Genomic DNA, 15,380 nt, shown 5'->3' with positions numbered 1-15,380 from the left:
TGAGGTGTTGCAGTCCAGGCTGCAGGGAGGCAGTGAATGCAGCCTGCTGTGTCCACTCAGGGCATCGGGGGACATGGCTGTGCGAAAAGGGCAAGGACTTACTGCAATGTGGAGTCACTCAATTTAAGATCTGTTTTGATCCTGAAGGTTGGTTGAAAATTAATTAGTGTGATTTAATTAAGAGGAAACACTCCTGATGGTTTTTCCTTGTCACTGGTAGGCTTAGCACAGAGGAATTAAAATTTCTTACATTAATTATTTGGAGTGACACCTGTTTTTGTAGAATATTTATCTTGTTTTCAGGTAGTATCAAGACAGGAAACCAATACTATTTAGATTAAACAGTTTAGAAGAATCATTTCAGTTGTTTGCATGGACAGCTGAATACAAAATTTATATAGTAACTTTAAGTTGAAATTTTAATATTAGTCTAACGTTATGATTCAACAAAACAAGGGTGTCACGTGCTAGAACTGGAATAATCTGTTTCTACATCAGCTTCTTACCTTAAGCCTACTTTGGGCACTACCTTTGTCATTGTGGTCAAATCATTTATGTGCTTTTTAAAATGCTGTAAAGCTTCTCAGAACAGACTGGAAAGTATTAGTATTTAGTTTTATGATTATTATTTAGGTTTTTTTTTTAATTAGCACATTGAATTGCACATCAGAAACCTGTCCTAAAGCTATGTAAACTGTTAGGAGAAGTTTTAAATAATTGCTGTAGAAATCTATTGATTTTGTTCTTGCTAATTTTTGTAAGAGACCTTTGTGTAACATAATTGCCTGAGAAATAAATTTTAAAATGTACAGAATAAATTAGGAGGTTTGCACGTGGAGCCTTGTGGAGATTAACTTTCCTGCTTGTAAGGTGAATGTGCCTTACTTGAAAGAGGTGGGAACACATTACCACAGGTGAGTAAGGGTAGAGGGCTGGAGTAGGGAAGTAAGGGATCTGGACACATGTGGATAGGGAACATGTGTGTGAAAATACTCTGACGTCCCAGGGTCTACTCTGCATTTCCAGTGACTAAAGTACAACTGTTCTTGTGCCTTCTATTTTCCTGCAAAATCCATAAATTAAGAACATGCCCTCCTTCTAGAGAAAGAATTCCCCTAGAATCTCATTGAAATGTTAATTTTAGAAACCAGCAAAGCAAGTAAAATATATTGTAAACATAACCGTTTTAATGCATATTTATAATAAATCTATTTTTAAAATAAGTTTTTGTGTAGCAACTTGTGTTTTTATCCATAAACTATTTTAAAATCTTCAAAATATGATGTAGCACAGAAAGCAGTGCTCTATATTTTATTGATTGGATTGTAGGAGCATGCAGAGCTGATCAAGGCTAAGGCTGCTTGAGCAAGTGTCAAGCATGCAGAAACAGAATGCTGTTCACAAAGTCTGCAAACTTGAATCTTTTTATATTAGACAGAACTGTCATATGGAGATCACTGCGGCATTAGGATGCTCACGCTCTGGAAAAACTCATGCATGTTGAATAACTTCGTTCATGTGCACAGTTTGATTAAGTCTGTAAACCACTTCTTACCATATTCTTATTGCAAAGAGTGTGCCACCATTTAGGGGCGCTAGAAAAAACAGTTCCTCTGAGAGTTTAATTTTTTTATGCAAAGTTAAACTTACATTCAGGTAAGATCAGCAGTGAAATGTGCAGTAGCAGGACAATAAATGGTGGATGAGTTATTCACTGAAACACAATTGTGACCAATTCTAATTGATTAATGAGTTGTATGTTGAATAGTTCAGCTGGAAATATTTTCTTGGGAAGAGGCACTAGACTCACCAGTGTCCATGATGTTTTCTCCGTTTCTGCTCAGAAGTGAGATTAAATTGGAGATGGGTTCATTTTCCTGCTTTGGGGAGGTTTTAACCCTAGAACTTAGATGTCTTTCCCATGGCAGATTGTCCCAAACAAGAAGTTCACAGTGCCTTACTGCTCCCAATATTTCAGTATTTTGTACACAATGGAATGGTTCTAACAGACACAAGCGACTCTCAGAAGCCTGTGTGCTGGGGAAGAAGGGAGAGTGGCATAGGATGCAGTGCTGGTCATGGGAAATCCCCATTCACATCCTAGTTTGTGCACATCATGCATTTGACCAGTTTTCAAAGCTAGAGTTTAAAAATGGTCCTGGTGTTTCCTGTTTCTCTGTCCTGTGTATTTACTGGATTTTATCAGTATTTATCAGTCATATGCTCTGCTGAAGGTGCATTTGAGGTGAGTGTCCTGAGTAGGACACAACCAGGCTGACACATGGATGACTGGCAGAAACTAAAATTAGAACTTTTTGTTTTCCCATTCTTCCTGTTGTTGCAAGAACCCTGAAACCATGTTGCATTTTTGTCACTGCACAGCTGAAAAAATATGTTCCTCTGTCACCTCTGTGCTTTTGAAGTCCCTCCCACAGCCTGTGAAGTCTATAAATCCCACTCTGCTCCATTCTAATCACTTTAACTTCAAAGAAGGCAGATCAAGTTCAATTTTTTGAGATTATTTTCAATTCTCTGTTTATCCCAAGCTTTACATCCCCTCTGTAAAACTCTTTCAGACATTCTTGTTTTGGCTGATCTTCATATAACACAAGAGCTTGTTGGAAAATTTGTCTCAATGTCTGACAGAAGCTTACAGCTTCCCAGCAAGTGCAGGGGGCTTCTGGATTGATCCATTCAGAGAAAATGGCATCCTCGGGGTTACAATTGCTTTGGTTCAATCCCATGCTTCTTGCCAAAAAACCTTGCAAACTTCAGAGCTACCACAACAATTGCAGCATTTAAAACCCCCAAATTAGGAAGTATTTCTCTTATGTAACTCTCAAATTTATTTTGTCTTATATTTTGATTACGTTAGGGAAAAATGCAGTTCTCTTAGTTTTTAATGATATACAATTAACATGCTAAAGGCTATAATTAAAACGAAGATTTCAGCTTAGCCCATATTTTAGGCAAAACCATAATTTCTTTTTAAGATGCATTAGAAGATGTTTGCTTAAATATTGCTTGAGGTAAGGATTAAAGCTTCTAAACACTCCAGGAATTTCCAGGAGAATTTATAATACACCTTAGCAGAAACAAAGTAACAATTCTAAGAATTTTGTATGTGTGCAGGCTTACTGAGGGTGATAGAAGTATCCACATTAAAGCTTTTAGGTGGATTTTGTCAATATGCAGAACACCTTTGGGAGAAAAGATAGCACAAAACAGTTTAAAATAATTCATAGGGGATTTCCCTGTCACAATGTGGAAACAGAATGAAAATTAATCAAAAGACAAATGAACATCTGTCCAACTTTGTCCTTTCTCTGTGACTTCTTGTCACTCCAATGTATGGACCTTTAGCAACACTAAATGCAGGATATCACAGAATGCAGGAAATAAAAGAACATCAGCATGGCAAATCCATACCAAGTATATGTAGAATACCTGAGATGCTCTTCATACTTGAGAGATGAAATAGGAAAAAATGAAACTAAGTTGGGACACACAGTCATGGAATTAACAAAATTACTTTTGAGTAACTTTTTAAAGACATAACCAAGTTGCCAGGTGTTGGAGAGAATCACAGGGCTCCTGTATCAGATATGATGTTCCCTCTCGTGATTTGTAATGGGGTTCAGATCATAAAAACTTAGTAAATGCAGCTCCAAGGAGTCATTATCATTACCTGCAGGTGACCCTGTGGAGGTATTTACTTTTGCAGAAAGGTGGGCAGGAAAAAATTAAGCTTTGGAAGTTTGCTGCATGTGCATTATATTGCAGGTATGCTTACATATAGCAGTTACCCAATTATCAGGAGGATTTTAATGACCATGTGTGGCCATTAGAAAGAAAAATAAAGACGTGATAGTTTTGCTTAGTTCAAATGTTTGGTGTATTATTAGAATCATGTTTGGTTTTAGGGAAGTAAAAAGCTGAGATGTAACAGTAAAAGAACCATGAAATTTTAAGTGATAAAGTTAAATGCAAATGGTTTATGTAGCAAATAAAAGTATCTCCTAATGCAGTAATTAACATTAAGAAATATTTAGAAAAAATATGTGCCATGTACATAAAACTAGATTCAAAGGCATGTTTAGAAAGATTATTCTCCAAAGTTCTTCCTCAATTTATTTCTTAAGAAAATTTTATGCTTTTTTCATATATCTTATCTGCTGCCAGACTGGTTTTGAGCAGATACTGTGTTTTGTTTTTTAATAAGGAATTGCATTTCCTTCCCTTCAGTTCCACCTAAGTATAAACTCATACAGTGTATGTAATACTGTAATAATAATTGATAAAAAATGTAGTTGGAAAAGGCTACAGTTAAGATATCACAGTGGTTGTAGTTTTTGATGTGAAAATAACTACAAGGGAATTTTCAGGAGCTAAGGGGTTTTATTTTGAATACTTGATCTCCTATTTTATTTCTATCCCTAAGTCAGCACCCCAATTCTAACGAAGTAACTAAAACCTATTTTGTTGCGTATACATCTAAAAGCCATATTTCAGGATGGATTTTTAAGATATTTATCAAATTATTTATAAAATGCAAGAATACTGTAGAGAGTAGGCCATGAATAGTATGTTAACAGAATATTCTCCAGTATAAATCAAAAAAGTCAATCATAAGGCTGGTGACAGGGAAAACAAATTAAGCAGGGAAAAGAAAAAAGGTGTATTTTAAAATGAGAATACTAAATGAGATTGCCAATTGATGTCTGCCAGGCATAGACGTAGATCTGTTATGGTGAGAATTTGTCAGTTCTCTCTAAATGCAATGTAACAGGTGATGAAATTTGTGTGAGATCTTCGGGTAAGCCATGCAAGTATACTGAAAGCAAAAAGCACTTTCAAATTGATTGTGATATGAATGGGGAACCCGTGATTCCAGAGATTTCCATCGTGTCACTTGTGTTGATCACAGGTGGGGAATATTGTTTATTTTGGTACCATTATCTGGGAAGCTTCCTAAAGCTGCTGAGAGCAGCAAATTTTGTTTGCCTTCAAGTAAGCAAAAATGCAGCTTACTTATGCACACTGGACTGCTAGGTGTCTGCAAATCTGGTTATCTTCCTGAAGATTTGATCATGTTGCTGGTGCCAGCATATTCCTAAACAAGCTCATATGGGAAGAAAACTCAGGATTAGGTGTTATTCTAAGGTTGCAGAAAGAGGCAATTTGCCATCTGATCTTTACGTAAAGATAAATGAATGGGTATGGATTCACAGTGCATTTTATTGAAGAGACTAAAACTATTGCAGTACTAGCGAAAAAAAAACATAAGCAAAAATGTAATTAGGACTGGTTTAAAATGAGAACTTAATGTACTATGTTCAAGAAAAGATCAAGAGAGTAGTGTTCAAAATGTTGGTACCATTTTACTGTTTTCAGCACTGAAATACATGTTAAGAAATGAGACAAATACAAACATGGTACCTTGTATTAAAGGGGCCAGATTTAGGTGGAGCTGTAAACTGCAAATAAATTATTTTATGAACCACTAATTCTCCTTTTTCGCTACTTCATGCACTTATGAACAGCCTCTAATGTTGTGTGTTAAGTCCTTATTTTAATATTTTTTCATAATACAGTCTCAAAGTGTTATTAAGGGAATTTTGAAATAAATCATCGTGCATATTGTTACATTCAGTAGCCACCTTCAGTTGGGTATGAATTAATACAATATGAAACAGATCTGCTAAGGGCATTCACACACTGAAGTTATATTCAGGGTTTTATTGGGCTATGCAGAGGAGATTTATTTCTTCACCCAAATGTTTGCACATCTAATAAAACTTACTTGGCATGTATGTTCAGGACAATGGATGCTATTTTTTCAAGGGCAAATTTTCAATCCAAAACTAAAAGCTTAGTTTTGAGTGTCGCATTTGTCCAGAGAACTGGAACAGGCTTTGTGAACAGAGTGCTGAGGTAAGGCCAAAAAACCCCCTGGTTTTGAATATCAGATAGTTTCTAGTGTTACAGGAAGGAGAGGAGACTCCCAGGAATTGTGGTCTTCTACAACTATTGGATTTTTCATACAGGGGGGCTGAACTCTGACCAGTATTTAGAAAGGAGGTTTGCAGCATGGACCTAAGGTAGCACAACCGTGAGCCTTGACGGTGCATGGGATTCAGTATTGGTGGTGGAGCTTGTGCTCCTTCTTAGGATGTCAAGGTTGAAATGTGATCTGTGTTCTTGTAACTATACTTTGTGTTTGGTTTGCAAAGTTGTCTCCTGCTGTAATCAGGAAGACATTGTCAAATACAAGGCAACTGCCATCCCTGCCCTTTCCTTTCCTCCATTTTTTTCATCTTTCTCTCTCCTGCCTTCCCTCCTCCTCCAAATTTCCTTTGTTGTACAGTGGGCTTAGTGAAAAAACTGGCAATGCAGAATTGGTATTTCAAGTTGATGGAAAATTCAAGAACATGAGATAGCACTAGATTCATCATATTTGGTGAGCTGTTTCTGCAGAGGAATTTTGAAGAAAAAGTAGTTAACATCTGAACATCAGTATCCCTAAAATTTTGAGGATATGTGGTTAGGTCTATTATCTTTCTGCTGCTTTTATGTCTTTTCTAGCTTTTGCATTTTTAAAGAAATCATTTCAATACCATTTTTTTGTAAGTCATTGGAAGTCACATTTTTTACCCACTTTTTAAAAAATAGAAGTTTTTATGATTATAATATTGTGGATGAACGCTGTCTATAACCAGTAGAAATGCTTCAAAGCTGATTGAAAGGAGGACGCTAGCCTTTCTGAAATGCTCTCTGATCGAATATGAGATATGGGAGCATCCAACTTGTTTTAACAATGGAAACTCCTTTTATTGCCCGTGTAAAAATAGATCACAGTGCAGTGACCCTAGAGGGAGAGAAAGAATGAAAAAGATGCGTGTTTCTCTTAAAATTCTGACTACATTGTTACAGTCTGTGTCAAAGGATGACAAATCCGAATTGCTCTGCTTCCTATGTTCTTTGAATTAGAGCTTGGTGTGTGTTACACTATTTTGACCTCTTCAAAATTTAATTAGCAGATTTCCTTTTCCCTCTCTAGCCCATTTTGAAGTGTGGGGCAAAAAAAAAGAATATATATATATATATATATATATATATATATATATATATATATATATATATATATATATATATATATATATATATATATATATATATATATATATATATATATATATAGCAGTGTCATAATACTTCATTCTTTTCTGAATCTAACTGCATATTTTGAATGGAATTTGTATGAAAGCACTCTTGTATAAATTTAAATCAGGATGATATAAAACCATTAAGTGATATTAACCAATGAGGATTAAAGACTACCTGAACTGGCTAGAAAAAATTTACTGCCCAGTCACTAATTTATAGGTTCGATGCTTGCTAGGGTATTTGCCCAGCTGCACCTGCCTTATCAATGTGTTCAACTGTGAATTAGTTAGCACAAAAAGTTGGCAGAGGGATAGGGAATTTTTCACCTCAAGGTCAGTAACAAGGCAGGCTAATACTGATTTAATGCTGTTATGGTCTCGTAGCTCAGCATGAACATGATTCTATATTGCCATCAGTTGACACATGTCTACATTCAAAGAAACACTTTTTAAACTTACATCCTTTCTGCAAGAACACCAAGTACCAGGCACCTGCCTTAGCTGGCAAAAAGTTAAGTGTCCTGGCTAAGATAGTTGTCTAGGCTTCCTCTGTAACTGTGGGGAGAAGGATTTTCAGAGTGATTCATACAGTTCTAAGATGTGTCTAAAATAGATGAGATGACTCATCTTCTGGAAGTACCTGCCACTCTACTGACGACAGAGGGAGACCTAGATGACTAACCTACCCTAGATAGCTAAATTTTGAACTGGTAGTTAATACAAGAGAAAGCTCAGTACCGATGTCTTTTTCTTTTAATGAAAAGAGGCTCAAGTATGCAGTCATTATGAAAAAGTCTGTATGACCACTGATCATACAGTATATGCTGAAAAAGAGATGGACCTGCACTGCTGTCCTCCTGTATCTTTTATAAGTATGTTGACTTTATTTCTTGTTAAATTAATGTCAAGGTGAGGAAAAGAAGGTACTTTTTACCTTAAAAATCCCACTGGAAAGGGATATGTGTTATTTACTTTACACAGGTCTATGAAACGATGAGCATGATATTTATTCTGCATCAGTTTCCATTATTGAAATTTCTTTGTATTGAAATTGCTTTGTATTTATACTGGTGGTATTGGATGTAAAATCCATTAGGCGGGGTGTAACAGATTGTTAGCATGTATTTGCTTAAATACAGCATGAAGATCTGCAGTCTGCAGGGCATTAACTTCATTGTTGACTGCTTCAGATGCACCTTTTTTTGGAGAAGTTACAAAAATTGAGCTTTAAACTTGTTAATATTTAATTTAAACCCATCACTTGGCCAATTTGAAAATTTGAGGTCTTCGGGAATTATTCACCACATTTGATTTTAGGTAGCAAATTAGGTTTCTAAATAGGGAGTCTGGGCACCGTTTGTAATCAGCAGAGTAGAGTTGACACCTCCAGGGAACAATTTAGAGCAGCTAAGGTAAGCAGGAAGGTAGTGCTCTGGTTGCCCTCCAGAGGACTTCCACTGCTGCTTAGCTTGAATCCTCTGAAATAATCTCTGAGATATTTACTTATCCCTTTATATTTACTGTGCAGGAAGCCTAGTCTGGTTTTGTAGGCTATTGAAGTAGGCAACATGAATACTCCCCTTGTTTTCTATCATAATTCTTAGGTTAGTAATACCTTGTCAACTCAGAGTGGAATATTTTTCTGAATATATTGAGAATATATTTCTGAATGTCAGATGTGCATCAGAAGTGCCTGCTGCATGGTTAATGTATACAGTATGCTCAGCAATGTTAATGTAGTAGCATATAATGTAGTGGTGTGTATGTAGTCTATGTAGTATGCTGAGTTCTAAACTATTTTCTTGTGACTTGATTAATAGAGCACCCCCTGTATGTCCAGGATAGTCAGCAAAATCCATTTGGTTTTCTCAGAAAATTTGCTTTCATTTTGGGTGCTCTCTGGTTGAATCCTGAGCAATTCTAATCTCTAATCTCTGTGTCTGCAAGGCACAAGTAGTGAACTGCTGCCTGGCACAGACACTGTAAGGCCTTCCTCACCTGCCCTTACGTTCAGAGTATCAGAACACAGTGCTTTGGATCAAACAGTGCAATGAATTGTTACATTTTTTTGTTGGTCGACAGCTGTTTTACCTAAAGCACTACACTCCTACTGTAGCTTTGAAAGTATAATAACTGGTTATATATTGCTTTATGCAGATTGTACAGGGCTTCAGAATTCAGGGTGTTAACTGATTTGCTACAGTTTGAAAAATCATCTACAGAGTTTACGAATGTATTGTCGTGGTAAATTGAGATCTGTGGATTTTTCTTTCATCTAATATGGAAGCCCAAGTTTATGGATAAAGCACAAAATCAGGATGGATGGAAGGATGAAGAGAAGTCATGACCACAGATCAGCCTTGATTAATCTTCATTACACACCTGGAGAGAAAGCACAATATAGGATATTACATTAGCACCTGGAGGAGGAGGAGTTTCCAGACTTTCAGGAAGAAAAGCAGGCATGTTACAAAAGACAAGCAACGACTATAAGTGCTGTACCCTGGGAATCGTCTCCCAGTGAAGGAGTTTAGGTGACAAAATCACTTTGATATGGTAGCCATAAGAAATAGTGAATGTGTTCGTCAAAGACAATAAACAACCTTGAATCTGGTGGATAAGTTTAAATTCTGTTCTTTGGTAATTCTTCTTTATAAAAGACAAAGGAAAGTAAAATTGCAAAGGACACAAGGGTGTATCCAGGGGAACAAGAACATCATTTATAGTCGCCAGAGTTGTATGATGAGGCTCACTTGCTAGATACCTGATAACAAGGAAAGCCAATCTGTCACTGCATGGTTCCATAAAGAAGATTTGTCTATAATAGGGAGCATTAAACAGGGTAATGGAAATTACTTGAGCAGCTACTGAATTAATTTTCATTTTAAACATACTCTAAAGATAACTGACTGGACAGCATTGTAAGTTCTGTATCGGAGTGCATCCATTAATAAAGGACTGTGAGAAATTTGCTGGTTTTGAATATAAACTTGGCTGTGCTGTCAGCTAACATCTCCTTTACCTGGAGCAAAACTTTAAGTGATGCATAATATAGATAGGACTCAGTTGTGGACTCCTGAAATCATTACCTCATACAAACTGCTTTTATTTAATAGAGCAATGTAATTGTTTCTCTAGAGGGTGATGAGTGTGATTCATTATATTTGATCTTTTTCATACCAGAAGCATACTGCTGTTGCTAGCTCAGAAGACTTTTTGGCAAATCAAAAGCAGACTGGTAGTTTGGAGCATTTCTCTGTCAGTTTGAAATCCCCAAGCTGTAGCTTCAAGCTCACCAGTGAGTGCTTTGCAGTAGTACCAAGAGAGCTGAAATAATCAACAACAGAAACCTTTTATCTCGTGTCTGAAATCCATAGATAGAAAGAGAATGTATATATAAATATTTCTCTTTAATATTTCACATCATGCTTCCACTTAAGTTTAAAGTTTTTTCACTGAGAGTGGACATAAGCCAAGCCGAGCCACAGGATTAATCATAAATAATTTACATGAAATCCCTCTACTAAGATATCCCACAATTTCATAAAGAATGAACACATGTTCTGAGAATACATAAGGGTTGCTATAATTAGCTCACTTCAACACGCCTGGGAACAACACACAAAGCTGCTGTTGAAGTTTTTCTGACATAGCTGATCATGTTGCTCATTGTCCACAACAATTAAATGTTCGTTTTTCTCTGATTTCTTTTCTTAGAACTGCATCCAGATTAAGAAAAAAAAATCTGCTAAAAATTCTGAACAATGTTGACTGGTGAAGGCTGTAGAACAACTATTGCTTCAATAAACAGGATTAGTTTTGGATTACTTTTTCTACAAAGACTGGAGCACTGCCTTACTCCTCCTTGCTTAGAAACATCAACCCCTTCAGATCTCCATGGTTATCTCACAGAATGAAAAGTAAAAGCATTCTGGGATGATTATATGAAAACTTGTAAAGGGTAAGTGCAAACTAAAAAGCTGTATTTGAGGACTAAACACCGCATTTTCAGATGGCTGAGTTTGTGTGTATGGTTGGAGAGATGAGAAGCCTTAAACTGTGCAGCATGGAGTGGACCTTGGTTTGGGGAAGATACAGAAAAGGCCTTACTGATTTGTTACTGTGTCTTTTGAACATATATCTACCAAGTTGGTTGAAGCAAAAAGAAATTAGCTGGATTGTGTTTGAAAACAGTGGCTTAATTATTAAACTTAAACTTTACTAAAATACAAAATATTCAACATTCCTAAACACCTGTACAAAAGAGATTTAAGAGCATAGTTAAGACTAGGCTTGCATATGGATGTGCATACCATTAAAGCTGGGGAAGTGTGGATTTCTGCCATGTTCTGTAAATGTAAGATACATAAATTAGAATTGCTTAGGGATACTGTTGCTTACATGAATCGCTTCTCCAGTCTTTAATTTATGAATAAATGTGCTTGGTGTGACTACTCTTGTCTCACACTGATCTCAAATGGCAGAAAATATCCTGTATGCAATGGTTTGCAGATATATGGTATCCATGAGATATGTTTCTCAATATTGATTACAGTTATTTTATGTTTACAGAAAATTCAAATGTAGGAGGACTTAAATACACCCAAGAGAGGTTTAATAGTGATGTGGAAAAATAGTCTGAGAAAATTAGGATGCAGTTCTGGGACAATTTCAAAGTACTACTGTATTTAGATGGTATTTCTTATCTAAAATGTAGTATGAGGAATGGACAGTGGTACTTAGGTTGAGCATGAGTCAACAGTGCTGTGTTACTATAAAAAACGTGTTGGGGAGACATGACAAATATCAAATATGTAAAAGATTTGAAAGTAGAAAGAGACTAAGCTGTGCTGTGGGCTAATGGGAGTAGGAAAATATTAAATGGGCTTAAATCATAGGAAAACTTGAGGCTAAATATTATTGTTACATTATTTTTGCCAGGCATATTGAAAGCACTGGGACTGGTTGTTTATGAGCTGGTCAGACAAATATCTGTCAGAGATAATAAACACTGCCTTGGGACTAGATATGTCATTTGGTTCCTACCAGCTCTGAACTCTATTATTCAATATGGTAATAAAACTTCACAAGTAGTTTCATGCCAATGTGCATGAAGATACAATTCAGAGAGAGTATAGAGCCTTTGACACTAAGCACTGCATGAGATATGCAGTTTTTCTCCAGTATAGTATCTACTTCTGGTTTTGATGAAGTAAATAGTTGAACTTCTAATTTAGCTTTGATTTTATATTATCATCTCAGTATCACTTCTTCACAATATCTCATCCCACCCACAGATCCCTGTATCAGAATAATACCTTTTCCACCTTCCTCTTCAGTAGGTTGGGACAACACAGAATAGGAAACAGCACCACGGACAGCAAATTCGATTTAGGTTGACAATATGATCCTATTGTTGAAAAGCCAAAGGTTATTCTGTGGTACATTAAATAAATATCATATGTAAAGCACTGGAGGTATGTGATCTATGTGGCATCAGCTGGGCTGCTACAGGGCAACACACCATTAAAGAGAATCCAGAGGACAACAACAAATACAAACATGGTAGAAAAAATAACCTGTAAGGGAGAGCAGAATGCAGTGTAGAAGTGGAGAGTGAAGAACACTGCCTCCCATTTAGGTGCCTGACTCATGCTTTACCTGTATGTGTTTAGTGAAGAATATTTAATGTTTAATGAGGTGTATATGTATATATCTATGGATATAAAGAATCTCTTAATGGAAACCAATTAACTCTTCCAGTCTGTAAAAAGCTGTTACAAAGGCAGGACCTCTCACTTGAGCAAGAAGACAGTAATTTTTTTTTTTTTTATCAAAACCTATATTCAAGAAGGGCTTCTGTCTAAAGCAAGACAAGCTCTATTATATTACTGTTTCTTTAACATTTCTGTAGGAAAATTTTTGAAGAATGTTACCCAAATATCTTTTGGGGCTGATCTTGATACACTGAATTCTGTTTCTCAACAGATCCCCATTTTGCAACACTTTCAAACCTAAATCTCTGTGATTTCTAATATTTAATAGAGTTTGCTTTTGGTATTTGTAATCAACTCTTTTTTCCTCCCTGTTTTCATTCACTGTGTCCAGAATATCGAAGGCGGTGGAAAAGAAGCATCCAGAAGGTTAGTGCTAATGTTGCTCTTGTATTTGATTGCTATCAGAAAATGTAGCAGACAGGTTTTGTGAAAAAGTTTTCTTGACACAGCACCATATACTGGTATGGTTAGGTCTGGCTGGACACACACATTGTTTTCTTCATGGGGGACTTCATGAAGGGTGATTGCTCCTGCTATGAACATATCAGGATGTTTCGAAAGGCAGTTCCATTCTTTCATTCATGGCCTCAACATGTCTAAGATTAGACTGTAAAATGAGAATAGGCATAAAATACGTGCTTTTACATTAACTCACTGATCCAAAATACTTTTACCAATCCACAGTTTAGATGAAAAAAACCTGAGAGACAATATAAAGTGGGACTGCTTAAGGAAGATTAAATGTGTTTTATATTGTGAGATCTTCAATCAGGATATGCTGCATTTTTCTGGGTGTCATACAAGCACAAAAGTCTAAATTTCCACTTCAAAGTGCTTCAGTTTGTCTGACTCCAGCCTCTACTTATCTGATGATAATGCCATTTGCTAAAATGAAAGATACTGAGAAGTGCCTATTTTGTGATATACACATCCATAAATACAGAGTGGTTGCAATGTAGAAGGTGTCTCCAAGCAAAAAGGCACAGACTTGATCTCATATGATGTCTCTCAGATTTAATGTCTTCAGATACCTCATACCAATAACACCACCTTAAACCACTGGGTAAAGATCTTTCCAGGCTGAAATGACTCAGGATTTTGCACAGCAATTCAGTGCAAGGAAAGAACTTTTGAGGGTATTAAAAACCAGAAAATTACTGCAGAATGGATATTTTAGATAATTCGTATAATACAGTTTGGGGAGCAGGTTTTGAGGCTTGCTTTTTGTTTGGGTTTGGTTTTTTTTTCATTATAGATAAATTATATTTTCTAACACCTACTATCTCTTTTTTTAAAGATTATTTTGCCAGCATGTATGTTATATAGGCTATTAAAATGGTTGAAATTGAATTTTCAGCCTTTTTTAAGAAATGACTGACTTAACAAATTGATGCAGATTAAGTGACCCCAGTCTATTTTAAGCAGCGCAGAGATTGTTTCTGTTTGCACAGCAGTATCCCAAGTAACTCTTTTGTACAAGGAATATGTATTTGAATTAAAGGCTGAAGTATGAGCAGTCAGTAATGTCTGCAAAACAATATTGGAAACCTGTCATTAGATTTTTAAATTTGAGAAATTTGATTGCCTTTTTCAATTTCCTGTGAGACAAAATATATTTTCCCAGTTATGTGTAGGTGACAGCAGACTCATCTGTTAATCATCAATTTCCTCATTAGAAGTTATTACCTCATTTTTTTATATATATACGTCTTCTAAAATATAATTTCTCTTCAAATGAACAGTAGTTTATTTGAAATAATTACACTTTGATAAAACATATGTGTTCTATCTTTCAGAAGCTTTTGAATCTAGTGCCCCATTTCAACCAAATTTGAGAAGAGGCAAAACTTTGGGTAATTTTCTACAAGTTTCCTGAATTAAGATGTCCAAAGAGGAGAGGTGCCTTGACCAGTTTTGAAGGAAAGATTGTGTATAAGACCATTCTTTATTGAAAGGCTATCAAAGAAGCCGTATTGCTGTTCAAACCTGAGAGGCATATCTATAGCATACTAGATTTAATTTTAAATTTCTTGGCATGGGTATTTATTTCAGTGGAATTGTTCAAATGTTTGAAAGTCAAAACTCCAAATAATATACAAGTGAGAACACTGTAAAGTAATATGAAACTGTGGAAAATTCTCTAGCAAAGATTGCAATGCAAATTTTAAGTTCTCTAATAATTTATGTATTATATTGAACTAGTGTGCTAATACTAAAAGGACAGTAGAAATAAAGAGGGATAATGTCATCAGTGGCTTACAGGGGTGGAAATTTAATGGAAATGAAAAGTGCTGAGTCATAGTTAAAATTTGCATTGGTGGAATATGGGTTCCTGTAATGCTCTCAAATTTTAAATGAATCTGGTGAGTGTTGAAAAAGATATTGCAATATTGCCCTTAATTAATTTAATGGATAAGAAAAAAATCTGTCAAATTTT

At 35.8% G+C, this 15,380-nt stretch overlaps 1 long non-coding RNA gene across 1 annotated transcript; it reads right to left on the bottom strand.

Moving 5' to 3' along the window:
* Positions 1–7,201: 7,201 nt before the first annotated feature.
* On the bottom strand, positions 7,202–12,572 carry LOC108447917. The gene is made up of 3 exons (XR_001863616.1): positions 12,485–12,572; positions 10,347–10,493; positions 7,202–9,548 (listed from the first exon to the last, which is right to left on the bottom strand). It is a non-coding gene; the product is annotated as an uncharacterized LOC108447917 (long non-coding RNA).
* Between the last annotated feature and the right edge of the window lie 2,808 nt (positions 12,573–15,380).

This window comes from Corvus brachyrhynchos, unplaced genomic scaffold (assembly GCF_000691975.1).
Source record: "Corvus brachyrhynchos isolate BGI_N302 unplaced genomic scaffold, ASM69197v1 scaffold136, whole genome shotgun sequence".
NCBI classification, from domain to species: Eukaryota; Metazoa; Chordata; class Aves; order Passeriformes; family Corvidae; genus Corvus; species Corvus brachyrhynchos.
Note: the sequence above shows the minus strand (reverse complement) of the source record. Positions and strands in the feature narration are given on the sequence as shown.